Here is a 14,584-nt window from a genome sequence, read left to right on the forward strand (position 1 = left end):
CAACCATGGTTTAGTACCACACTATGAGGATCAAACCGAATATCAGACAGGTTTATATCTCTTTTTGGACGGTATATATATATATATATATAATTCTCACAAAATCAGAAATAGACAAGTTTATAATTAAACGATCTTTAAAAAAAATAAAAAAATAATATTAGTTTAAAATCAGAGTTGACAATACTCCATGTAGACTCACCATTATGGGCAGGGTCACAACCTCACCTTGTGCATACTTCTATTTGGGGATTATACAATAAGGATTCCATTGTAGTTGTGACAACCACATTAGTGCTACTACATAAGCAATGTAGACACTATAGCAACCCCATCCAAAGTGGGAAGGGTTGTTGCATTGTTTGGAAGACAATATGATACAACCTGTCCTGTAATCATTGTTGGCAATGAAATCCATTGCAGAAGTAGATAACCTTATCAAAACCTCACAACTATAACGTATGGGAAAGCTCTAATTTTGAAAGTGATTTCGAGGTGCTACGAAAAGAACTATAGCGTATGGGAAAGCTCTAATTTTGTAAGTGATTTTGAGGTGCTACAAAGGGAACTATAACGTATGGGAAGGCTCTAATTTTGAAAGTGATTTCGAGGTGCTACAAAGGTGGAAAGTAAAGAAGAAAGAAATGAATGAAAAAGATAAGCTTCACTTGTAGTTAAAATGAGGTTGGGGAAGTGCTCTCTTTTGCATGACTAGAGATATAGTGACCTCTTTCTAAGTTTTAAGGCAATCGATCTAAAACATAGTTTTATCTTTTTTAGTATAATCAAATAAACTAACGGCTAGTTATGAAGGTTCATTTGATCATGTATAACTCTTTTATTTTGTTGATTCCAAGATCTTTATAGGAAACATGTAAGTGGGAAGATGCCTTAATATGAAAACTAGCTCTGGTTCTCAAACTTAGGATATTTTACTAATTGGAAGTCATAGAAACCACACTCATGTTCCTCTTGTTGAAAAATGGTAACTGTAGTCAATATTTTCATTGTCAAAGTCAAAGGAGAAATTGTTTATCTTCTAGCTTTCCAAGTCGGCCTAAACTTGAAAGGTCGGCCCCACCATTTTGTTGAGAGGCCCCACCATTTTGTTGAGAAATCTAGGGCATTAGCATTAGATGATTTCTCTTTCATTAGTAACTGCTTGTGAACACCTTTTGGTTCATTAGATTAGAATCTTCTTCTTTTTAGATTATTAGTGTTCTTCTTCATCAAACAGTGACCAATGCATGAACATAAATAGACAAGAGACACGGAATGTAGGCTATCAGAAAGGGCCAAAACCTCTCACTCTTTAAGAGGAAAACTCACACAAATTCTTCTTATAGAGATTCCAATTGACGAATACCAAGACCAAAACCCTTGACTTATTTAGCCACTCCAAGACCAAGCCACTAGTTCTACGCTTTTCTTCTTTTTGACTCCATTTCTGCTTTGACCTTCTTAGCACCAAGACATAGCCATCATTGAGATCTTATCTCTGTCTGTACATTGAGTTCTCCTTTAACTGATGAGACCTCCTTGCTGTCAAAGACCTTACTTATGTGATGGCACCGAGACTTCTTCTCTGAGTTTAGCATTGAGACCCTTTGGGACAACACTGAAGTCTTTTCTTTACTGTGGCAACGAGACTTATCTGAGTTCCTTTTGCGGCATGCTTGTCACTGTAAACTTCATTCGAATTGCAAAGGGAATCCTTGACTCTTTACCAAATTGAAGTCTCCTAATCGAACTGTGTTTCTCTTCTTCGCATCTCAGAACTAATCCAAACTTCTGTGTATATGATTAGCCCAAGAGAAAAGGTCCATGCTGTCCCTTCATCACTTCTCCATTTGAACTTGTCTTTGTAATATATATCCGAACTTTATTATGTTGCTACTTATTTGAAACCACAGAGAGGTATGCGAAATTCTCACTGTGGAAATGCGAAGTGTCTTCACGCCTATATATAGTGGTTGGTCCTCCACAAATAAGTCGACATGTGTATCTTGAATAATTGTGTCTCTTATTTGAGTAAGCCGACATGAGCCATTACTTCATATGTAGGTTGACATGAAAAGAGGGACTTGCGCTGGTCGTTGGAGGGCTTTATAGACTCATACATTTGACACATGCTCAAGGAGAGCTCTTCATACATGACATTATTTCTTTTGACTTCAATGACAAATCCTAAGGCTCTCAATGAGAGCCATCTAAATAAAATCTCTTTCTCATGAAACTCATTAAGCAAGGCACTACAAAGTAATTTTATTTACTTCTTTTCATCATTTACAAAGATCATAATTACATGTCATTATGAAGATCGAACCTAGTTACACTTTTCAACACATTTGAAGGGGTTTGACCTAAGGTCAAAACCCACCTCTAGACACTCCTATATTGGCATTCGTTGGACTCCATTTGGGCCATAGTTTTTAAAACCGGCCTAGCTAACCGGTTACCGGTCTAATCGGTCAGTCAGCAGGGCCACTGGTTGGAACCCGCTGAAAAACCCGGTTAAGGAGGTGCTGTGGTGAGAATTTGGCCCTAACCGGTCCTAGTTGGTCCTAAACCGTCCGATTACTTGCCATTCCCACCAAGGACCCATAGTGTGGCTTTTCCAGGGTAGTTTAGGGGTTTTAGAGGGAAATTAAGGGTGCTTTCCCTCCAAAAACACCCTCTTCAAGCTTTTAAGGAACAAAAATGGTTAAATGATCTTGTTTTCATGCAATACAACCTTCGACTGAGGAGGAACCAAATGATGAACAAATCACCTGATCTAGATCCCATTGTGTTGGACGATATTGATCCAACATCAGAATGGGTGGAGGAGACTGAAGATCTTGTGTTTGAGGCTGATTTTGATATTGACATGGCTTTAGCGGGGGATGACGCTGATTTTGTGGCGACATCAGAACCAGGATCAATAGCAGCATCAAGGAAAGGCAAAGAACCAATGGAAGGCACTAGTCGTGCAGGTCGACAAACTCGTGCTTCCATTAGGTCCACTTCTATTGTTATTGGTGGCATTGTTACTGAGGTTGCAGATGAGGCTGAGGCATCCTCAGACTCTGAACCAGATGATGTCTATATAGCTCCTAATGATGATCTTGTGGCTAGTAGTGGTGATGAACTTGATGATTGATCATGTGTACATTGTAGACTTGTAGTAGGCCAATGGCCTCATAGCTTGCAACATTGTTTTTGGACTTTATAGGCCATTTAGAGCCTCATTACTTATGTATTTTAGTATTTTGTCGATGATATGTATTGCACTCGGTGCCATTTCGAGATATTCACCTTTACACGGTATATAAATGAGCAAACTTTGCATATTTTGTCTATATTGGCTTGGAATCATGGTTTTAAATCTTAAAAATAATTTTGTTTCATTAAAAATTAATTATTTAATGTATTTTTCTAAAATCGATTCATTTAGACCAAACCAGTCCTGGTTAGATCGGTTCTGGTTGGTAAACCGGTTCATTAGGTGGACCGATCTGGTCACTGGTTCTGGTTTTAAAAACATTGATTTGGGCATAATCACAACTCATTCATTTGACCAATAACAAGGAGATATGCTCACGTGTGAAGAAGAAGATGATTTATCTATGCGTTGACCAACTTATTTGACTTCTATTGACCAGTGTTGACTTGATTCATTTCTCTCTTTTTTGACCAAGTTATTGGCTGAGGATTGGAGGTCGAATATTCTGCGGCTCGATTGTTCTTTGACCGAGTTTCAACTGCATTGATTGAGGTTTGATAGAATTTTTTGTGGAATTGCAAGACCAAATTTCATCCCTTTTACCAACAGCCTCATGATGAAATTCAACCCCTTTTGCAAACCTGACCAGTGAGCAGATCATTGACTTATTCTATCTTTTCGCTGGTTTTGACTCTGCATTTATTGAAGTCAAAGGGTTGGCATTTTGACTGGGATATTCTGATGTACATTTTGATGAATTGAACCCTCTCTCATAAGGAGAGATTATCGAGTTTTCCCCCTTGCGGGGTTTTGTCCCAAGAAATTTTGGTGTCTCTTGTTTCATTGTTATTACTATGATCTCTATTGCTTTACTAAAATTAATTGTTGAAATTTTCAAGTGTAACTGCTTAATGATTGGAATGCTCTAAAGAAGTCAAATCGTATAATTGGAGGTAGTTATCAGTTTTAAAATTGTTCTAGCCTTGTTTGCTACTAGAAAATCAACATGGTACTATGTTAGGATATTCCGACACGTAGGAAATAGTTAAGTATAACTTGGTCTAGAGTAGAGTTAGGTAAAGTGTGTTTCTTTATTATGTACATTTGTAACTTACAATCTGACGGTCACGATATGTTCTAGACATGAAGTGATTTGACGGTTCATTCTTTTCTCTGTATTACCGACACTTGATCCATGGATTAACACTCGATTGGTCCATGATCTCTATTTGAAGACCATGGAAGGTCATTTGTAGGGTGACCGTTCATGAGAGAAGCTTATGTAAATTTTCATTATTTTATTAATAAATTACCTGAAGTGGCCGCGTTGGCTCAGGCCGTGGATTGTTTCCCTCTTTGAAGGTTTTAACCACGTTAAGAATATTGGTGTATTGATCTGTGATCTGTTTGTGAGCGGTGTCCTCTGATGTTCTATCTGAGGAACTTACCTTGGAAATTCTTACATGGTATCAGAGTAAGTTGAGGGCCGCATCGGTTGGTGATCCAAATCCGAAGCTGGTATAACTACATCCGACTGTTGTTTCCTAGATCTACTATTTTTTCACTGCTTTCAGACTGAGAGGACTGCTCTATTGTGTTAGGAGCATCTGTTCCAGTGAGGAACCTTTTTTGTTTCACACGAAAAGGTTTCCGGTAGCCCTAGCTACGTCATTTTTAAGATCTAGAGGTATACAATGTTTATTTGCAGTTTTAGTTATTCTCTTTGTTTATTTCGGTTTATTTATCTCTCTGTCTTTTATTACCAGATCTATACCTTTCATTTCTGCGTATGCTCTTTGCCCCGTTACTCTGCACGATCTGGGCAAATTAGAAACAAAAATGAAAGATTTTTCTCATGCATATGCTTTTTTTCGTCGCGCCTTAGTGTAATCTCTGAAAATCAGAAACATTGAGGAAAATATTTAGTTTTTGGCAAAAGCTAACTTCAAGCCACAAGGTTTGTTTTTTTTGTATGTCCGTGTTGGGTTTTGTGGTTTTTTGTTTTGTAGGCAAAAATAGTTTTTTTAAAAACCACATGTAACTTATGTTTTAAAGTTACTTTATGTAAAACTGAGTCACTTATAATTTTAAGGTTTCTTTATCTTTTATTTAAGTTACAATTTAGTGGGTAGCTCATAAAGTACCATTGTAAAAGTTACTTTCACTTATTTATAAAAGTGGGTAACATAATTTTTTTAAAGTGAACTAATTAGATTAAATTTGGAGAGGGGGGTGGGGTTTAAAATATAATATTATTATTCACTTTTGCATATTTACGCATTTCGTCGGCATCTTCAACAACTTTTCTTCAAAAAGTCATAACTTCTTCATCTGGAAGCCGTTTTCAGAGCCGTTTTTTTAATCGACTTAATTTTTTGAGATTTTTCCATTGGAACACTAGTTTTAATATCTACAACTTCAATTTCTATTAAAATGGAAAGTCCATGCCAAGTTATCCTTGACAGCACCAACTACTTCCAATGGTGGTCCTACATTGTGGATTTACTTAGAAGTAAAGGTTTTTACATAATAGCCTTAGCCCAAGAAACTAAACCTAAAGATGAAGATAACGTAGCCAAATAAGACAATAGGCAAGATCAAGTACGTGGATTGATATGGATGTCTATGTCTCCAGACCTTAGATTCCATATCGCAGAACTTGATACCCATAATGAATCAATGAAACAACTCACTAAAGTTTTTGGAATTAAGAATAAAATTAGAGCCATCAACTAGAAAATGAGTTGCTTACATTGGACCCCAATAATTTTTCTTCCATTGGAGATTTTTTGTCCAAGTTCAAGACCCTTAGACTTCTATTGGAAGTTGTTAAGGTTAAGAAAGAAGATGGTAACCTTATCTATTCCATTCTTACTAAGTTGGGACTAGCCTACTCTGCGTTTGTTTCCACCTTCCATTCTGCTAGAGAAGTCTTTATTTCTCAAGAACAAGACTACAAGTCCCCCTCTTTTGATGCATTTTGTGATTTTTTAATAAGAGAACAAGAAAAACTCTTACATCTTGGTATTTTTAATCTTGGAAACTCTTCTAGGAAAGCCTTAGCCACCTAGCAACAACCAAATTCAAAAAATCCTAAGTAGCAGTATCCTAAAAAGAATGGTCCTAAACCAAACAAGGGTCCTAAGCAATTTCAGTCTCAAAATGAAAAATCATTTCAACAAAATGATAAGGCAAATAAAAACAAAGGGAAGAACACTGATAGACATTGCCACTTTTGTAATTGAGATGACCACTTAGGATCCAAATGCTTTAAGAAGATGGAAGCCTTGGAAGCAACAATGAAGAAGCATAACATCCATTTAGAGCACTCTTCAACTTCAACTTCATCTTCAGGAATAACGCTTTCTGCATGTGGTTGTCAAGCATCTCGGTCTGGTTATGCACTGAATGTGTCTTCTTCTTTTCAATCTCTTGAATGGCTCATTGATTATGGAACTTCTTATCACATGGCAAAAAAAAAAGCCATGTTTTCTTCTTTAAATGATTGTAACACCAAATATATATATGTTGGTGATGATAGATCTCTTAGTGTTGTAGGGACTGGAACTGTTCATCTAGAAAATGGTCAATTTAATGATGTATTATGCGTTCCAACCTTATCATGCAACCTTCTATCTATATATCAGATAACTCATTCAGGTGAAGGTAAAACTGTTGAATTTTCACCTCACGATGTTGTAATTAAGGACCTAAGAGATCCTAAACAGATTTTAGCCACTGGCATTGCTGATGATTCTACAAGGTTGTATAAGTTTAACAACTTTGGGTCATCAACTCTTCCCTTGGTATTTGTTGCTCATAATGATGAAGTGAGCAAACTTTGGCATGAGCGATTTGGTCACTTAAACTATTGCTCCTTTCAAAATCTATGTAAAGAAAATATGGTGATAGGTCTTCCTATGGTATCTTGCAGAGAAGGTGTTTGTTTCAGATGTGTACTCGAAAAATATCATCGCGATAGTTTTGAAAAACGTGTCTCTTGGCATGCCTCAACCCCTTTACAACTTGTGCATAGTGATTTATGTGGTCCACTTCCAGTGGTCTCATTCTTTGGATACAAGTATTTCTTAACATTCATTGATGATTTCTCCAGACACACTTAGGTATACTTCTTAAAACTCAAGAGTGAAGTATTTAACATGTTCTTGGCCTTTAAGGCCTTTGTTGAGAAACAATCTGGACATCAATTCTTAAGCTAAGATCTGATAATGGCCGAGAATATGTTAACAACAAATTCATCAACTTTTGCACTGAGCATGGAATTCAAATGCAACATACTGTTCCCTATACTCCACAACAAAATGGTGTAGCTAAAAGGAAAAATCACACCTTAAAGGAAATGGCTAATTGTATGCTTCAATCTAAAGGACTTAGTCTTAATTTTTGGGCAGAAACAATTAACTTTGCAAATTACATAGTAAATCACACTCTTACTAAGGTTTTAAAGAATATCACTCGAGAAGAAGCATGGAGCTCAATTAAACCAAATGTAATTTGCTTTCGTGTTTTTGGAAGTGAAGCATGAGCCCATATTCCAGATGAGAAACATAAAACTTTAGAACCTAAGAGTGAAAAATGTATTTTTGTTGGATATTCTGAATATGTCAAAAGATATAGACTTATTCCACTTAAGTCCAAAAATGTTATCATTAGAAGAGATGTAAAGTTTGTTGAAAATATATCGACATACGAGCCTAGTTCGGCAGATGTGCCACCTCTCTCTATACCTTCTACTTTTGAAATGATTTCTTCTTCAGATGATGACAACGAGGATGACAATCCTCCCCCACCTTCTCAGGATCCTCCTTCAGTTCCTCAACTTCCAAAATGGGTCTGCGCTACTCGGGATGCAACAGGTGCTCTTGCAAGTGATCTTACAGATCAGCGACGTACACGTTCTCAGTTCGATAGAGCCTCTTCTTTACTGGCTTAAGCTTCAACGAATTGTGATCCTGACACCTTTGTAGAAGCTTCAGGCCATCCAGATTGGGATGCAGCTATGAATGAAGAATACTGTTCATTATTGGCAAATGATACATGGGATCTTGTTCTTCTTCCAAAGGGACGAAGACTTGTTAGATGCAAATGGGTTTACAGAACCAAGTAGGGACTAGATGGAAAAGTTGATAAACATAAATCTCGTCTTGTTGTTAAGGGTTTTTCACAAGTTGAAGGCATTGACTATACTGAAACCTTCTCCCCTGTTGCCAAAATGAACTCTATCCACCTTGTTCTTTCCCTTGCTGCCTCTTTCAAATGGGAAGTCCATCAGATGGATGTTAAATCTGCCTTTTTGCATGGGGACTTGCATGAAGAAATCTATATGGAACAACCTCTTGGCTTTATACAAACAAAATCCAGTCTTGTATGTCAGCTTAAGAAATTCCTTTATGGTCTCAAGCAAGCCTCTCGGGCTTGGTATGCCAAAATGGATAGCTTTCTTTTAGATACTGACTTTTCTAGGTGTCATTCTAACAATACTGTCTACACCAAGAAAGTGGGTAAGTCTCTTATCATTCTTGTGCTTTATGTTGATGATCTTATCCTTACTGGTAGAGATCCAAACCTTATAAATCATGTGAAGGGCAGCCTTAAAAAGCAGTTTGAAATGACAGACTTAGGACACTTGCATTATTTTCTTGGTCTTCAAGTCTTGCAATCCAAGGAAGATATTTCCCTTTCCCAGTCCAAGTATGCTTGTGATCTTCTATGCCACTTTCACATGGAAGACTGTAAGCCAGCCCCTTCTCCCTTTCAGTCTGGAGCCAAACTTTCAGTCACTTGTACTTCCGCTGAAGTTGATGCTGCCTTATACCGTCAGCTTGTAGGAAAACTTTTGTATTTGACCCATACTCATCCTGACCTTTCCTTTGTTGTTGGCCTTATTGCTCGGTTTGTGCAAAACCCACATGAAAGTCATTTGAAAGAGGCTAAAAGAATACTTTGTTATGTTCGAGGTACAGTTCAGTTTGGGATTCATTACAGTGCATAAGCATTTCCTCTATTGGTTGGTTTCACTGATTCCGATTGGGCTGGTGACCTTGATGATCAGAAGTCTACTACATGTTATGTCTTCACTTTTGGTTCTGGACCTATTACATGGGCTTGCAAGAAACAAAGTGCCATTTCTCTTTCTTCAGCAGATGAGAGTATCATGGTGCTGTAGAAGCTAGTAAGGAAGCCCTGTGGCTTCGTCAGATCTTATCAGAGTTTGGCTTTCAGTAGCAACATTCGACTACACTTTGGTGTGATAATCAAAGTGGCATTCAAATATGTAAAGATCCAGCGCAACATCAGCGTAGCAAACACATTGAACTACACATGCACTTCATCGGAAATCTCATTCATGACCATGTTCTTGAAGTGCAATATTGTTCAACTGATGATAAAGTTGCAGACATCTTTACAAAGGCTCTCACAGAGGCAAAGTTTACTAAACTTCGATTTATGGTTGGAGTTCAAGAAGTTGTCACTAAGGGGGATAGGTTCTAATGCCTCCTTCCTTCTCCTATTGTGTCATATTTGTACATCTTTCAATCATATCCCAAATTGTTCTTAAGGGCGGATGTTAGGATATTCCGACACATGGGAAATAGTTAAGTATAACTTGGTCTAGTGTAGAGTTAGGTAAAGTGTGTTTCTTTACTATTTACATTTGTAACTTACAATCCGACTGTCACGATATGTTCTAGACATGAAGTGATCCGACAATTCATTCTTTCTTCTGTATTACCGACACTTGATCTGTGGCTTAACACCCGATTGGTCCATGATCTCTATTTAAAGAGCATGGAGGGTCATTTGTAGGGTGACCATTCATGAGAGAAGTTTATGTAAATTTTCATTCTTTTATTAATAAATTGCTTGAAGTGGCCACGTTGGCTCAGGGCGTGCACTGTTTCCCTCTTTCAGAGTTTTAACCATGTCAAGAATATTAGTGTATTGATCTATGATCTGTTTGTGAGCAGTGTCCTCTGGGGTTCTATCTGAGGAACTTTCCCTGTAAATTCCTACATATTAGAGCTCTTGTGAAGGAGAATAGCATTGAGATCACTTTGAAGAGACCCTATCCTACATCTTTTGTCTTGTTTGATCACCTTCATCGTGAATTCCTTCATGAAGATAGAAAACAAAGCTTGAAGGAGCTACAAACTTCAGAGCATGGAAGACTAGAATTGATCTTGTTCTTGCAAGGAATAAGGTCTTGGATATTGTGAAAGGAAAGTCACTGAACCAATTGATCAAACAAGAAAAAACAAGTTCAAAGAAGATGACAACTTGGCTATGAGCCTCATTGTGGAATTTGTTAGAGATCATCTAATTCCTCATATTGTTGATCAGTGATCTTCCAAGGAAATGCTTGATGCTCTCATTGGATTATATACCATTAAAAACATTAGTCAATATATAAGTCTAAGGAATCAACTTCGTGATGTTAAGATGACAAAGAATGATATTGTGGCATCAAACTTTGTAAGAATATCTCAATTAAGAGATCAAATCAAAGCTATTGATGAAGTTGTACCCGATAAAGAACTAGTAGTTGTAGCACTCAATAGTTTGATTGGCACATTGGATTCTTTTGCATCAAGCATTAGTGGCAAAGAAACTGCTCCTACCTTTGATAAACTATGGGTTGCTTGCACTCAAGAAGAAGCTAGGCTCATGTCCAAAGGCAAGATTCCAAATCCAGCTCAAGCTTTTGCAACCCACTCAAAGAATAGCAAGGAAAGAAGAAATTTTGGAGGATTTCAAAGAAGTATAGGAAGAAGACTTGCTCCAAGATTTGCTCCAGGAAGAGGACCTGCTCCACAAAGAAGACGTCCTTCTCCATCTCAAAAAAGAAGGTACATGTCAATTGTTCAATGTTTCGTTGCCAACCATATGGTCACTATCAAAATAGGTGTCCTCAAATAAGTGATGATAGAAAAAGGAAAGGGAAGAAACATGCTTATACAACTAATCATAATGAACCTTCATACAAGAGGAGTCCTAGGAAGAAAGATAACGATGATGATGATTATTCCTTTTATTTTGCGTTCATGAGTTCTATTGTAGGTCATGATGAAATTTGGTTGGTGGACAGTGGTGCCTCTAGGCACATGACTGGAAGTCATGATAATCTCTTTGAATTAGTTGAAAAGAAGATATCTCAAAGGGTGGAGCTTGAAGCCAATGGAAAGTACGAAGTCAAAGGCATTGGTTCATCATCATTCCAATTGGAATTAGGAGGTCATTGGTGTACGAATAGGAGGCCTATATCGTCTTCTTGGACGCTCAATTCAAGCCTTGATACACAACACCTCTGATTTTTGTGAACTATGGCATCATGTTCATTACAAATCTTTGAATAGAATGAATGATTTTGTTAAAGGTGTACCTGACATCAATGTTGAACAAGGAGTTTGCAAAGGATGTGCTCTTGGGAAAAATGTCAAAGGACAATTTACTAGTAGTGATAGTAAGTCCGAAGGAATCTTGGATCTTATACATTTTGATGTTTGTGGACCTATGTCTAACAAATCCTTGGGTGGTTATTTGTAATTTAACTTTCGTTGATGATTACTCCTGTAAAACATGGATTTATTTCTTGAAATCCAAGGATGAAGTGTCTCGAAAGTTTCGAGAATTCAAGGCACAAGTTGAAAATGATACAGAAAGGAGGATCAAGAGTTTAAGATTTGATAATGGAAGCGAATACGTATCCAAGGAGTTCATTGATTTCTGCAAGGATGTTTAAGAGGGAGTTGATATTTCCCTACAATCTTTAACAAAATGGTGTTGATGAAAGGGAAAACATAACTATTATGGAAGCTGCCAAAGCCAAACTTCATGATCAAGAGTTGCCTATATTTTTTGGGGGAGAAGCTTCAAAGACAATTGTTTATGCTCAAAATAGATGTCCACACCGAATCTTGGAATATAAGACTCCTGAAGAAGTCCTCACAAGTGAGAAGCCCAATGCTGAACATCTTAGAATTTTTTATTGTCCTGTTTATATTCATGTGCCCAAGGAGAAAAGGACAAAGTTGGAGCCTTCTGGGAAGAAGGGAACTTTTGTTGGCTACAATGAAAAATTCAAAAGCTTTCAAAATCTATATACTAGGACAATGATCAATTGAAACTAGCAGGGATGTTATTTTTTATGAGGATGTTGTTTTCTAGAAGTCCAAAGGATCACACTTGGACTCTAATGATGAGATGCAGATGGATCCTAAGAATGTGGAATCTAAACCTAAAGAGCCTAAACCTATGGAACAATATCCTCCAAAAGAGTCACAAATGAATATATTGTATCACCACAAGTTATTGTACCTGAAACTAGAAGAAGACCATCCTAGTTTGAAAGAAATTTATAGGAGGCAGAAGGACATGCAACACCTCACGACACCTTCAGAGAAAGTAAGAGGCCAAAGAAGTATTCAGGTTATGCGACATCGATGTGTAAGTACTAAGATCATTGAATCTAAGCCATCCACCTATGAAGAGGCAGTTGAACATCAAGTTTAAAAAAATGTTATGATTGAAGAGTGCCAATCCATATTGAAGAATTATGTATGAGAAATCGTGTCAAGACATGAATAAAAATCTATTGTGTCTTCCAAATGGATCTACAAAATCAAGCCTGCAACTGATGGAAGAATTGAGAAGTACAAGGCAAGATTTGTGGCTCGTGGATTCTCCCAGAAAGAGGGAGAAGATTATGAAGACATGTTTGCTCTTGTTGCTAGGTACTCTTCTATTAGATCTGTTATTGCTCTTGCTTCTATTACAGGTTGGAAACTATGTCAAATGGATGTTAAAACTACTTTTCTTAATGGGGTCATTGAAGAAGACGTATATATTGAACAACTTCAAGGCTTTGAGATATATAATAAAGAGACAAATGTTTGTAAATTGGAGCAAGCCTTGTATGGGCTTAAGCATGCTCCTTGTGCATGGTACTCTCGAATTGATGGCTACTTATTGAGTCTTGGTTTCACAAAGAGTGATGTTGATCCAAATTTGTACTTCAAAGTTGTTGAAGGCGAACCCTTGATTTTGCTAATGTATGTCGATGATCTATTTCCAATAGGGGCTAAGAATCTCATTGTCTAGTGTAAGAGTGCACTGATTTAAAAATTTGCAATGAAGGATCTTGGTCTTATGCATTACTATTTGGGATTGGAAAGATGGCAAAAGCTTGATGAAATATTTGTTGGACAAGGAAAGTGCATCATTAAGATCTTTCAGAAATTTGGCATGATGGATTGTAAGTCCATGGATACTCCCATGGTGACAAATTTGAAGAAGCCGCAAGACTGTGACTCTAATCTAGTTGATCCCTCTATGTATCGTAAATTGATTGGCTCATTGAACCATCTAGTTAACACCAAACCTGATACTTGCTATGTCGTGAACATGTTGAGCCAATTCTTCATTGAACCTTGACATGTGCATTGGGTTGCAACAAAACATATATTGAGATATCTATGTGGCACAATTGATTATGGTTTGAGATATGTTTCTAATGGAGAATGGAAGTTGCATGGTTTTACAGATATTGATTGGGTTGGATGCATTGAAGATAGAAAGAGCACTTCTGGTTTCTGCTTTAGCTCAGGCTCTGCTATGATATCACAAACAAGTAAGAAGCATATTTGTGTTGTTCTTAGTATGGTTGAAGCTGAGTATATAGCTGTTTGTTTAGCCTTTTGTGAAGCAGCTTGGCTTCGAAAGTTGTTTGTTGGTTTTTTTTAAGGTGATGGAATCGACCGCGGTATATTGTGACAATCAAAGTTGTGTAAATATTTATGAGAATCCAATTTTTCATGATAGGTCAAAGCACATTGAGATTAAGTATCATTACATCTAGAATATTGTCTAGAGAGTTGTGAGACTCGAATACATCCATACTGATGAGCAGGTTGTTGACGCCTTGAAAAAGCCATTGTCGTGGATGAAGTTTGCTTATTTTAGAGAAAAACTTGGAGTGGTTGTGAATCCCTCTCTTGGAGAGAGGGAGCATTGATTGTATAACATCATGAGATTGACAATATTCCTTGGGCTTAGCTAAGAGATTGGGGTTTATGGTTGGGAAGATTGTCTTGGTTACTCCCTTGGGTCACTGAGATTGATTGAGTAACTAATATGGCTGGGGAGTTTGGTTTTGAGGCTTGGTGTGATCCCTTAAGTCATTGTGTTGGATTGAGAGACCAATGGGTTTGGTTGGGGACACTAATTTTGAGTTCTCTTCCTTGAGTCATTTGTTTAACTGAGAGATCAAGTGGACTTGGTCGGGAAGATAGATTTTGTGTACTCTCTTGGGTGATTGTGCTTGATTGAGAAACAATTTCATACGGTTGGAGAGTCTGGAAT

The sequence above is a fragment of the Pinus tabuliformis genome, chromosome 8 (assembly GCF_031772625.1).
Source record: "Pinus tabuliformis cultivar Carrire ecotype Pingquan chromosome 8, CPIR1, whole genome shotgun sequence".
Classification (NCBI taxonomy): Eukaryota; Viridiplantae; Streptophyta; class Pinopsida; order Pinales; family Pinaceae; genus Pinus; species Pinus tabuliformis.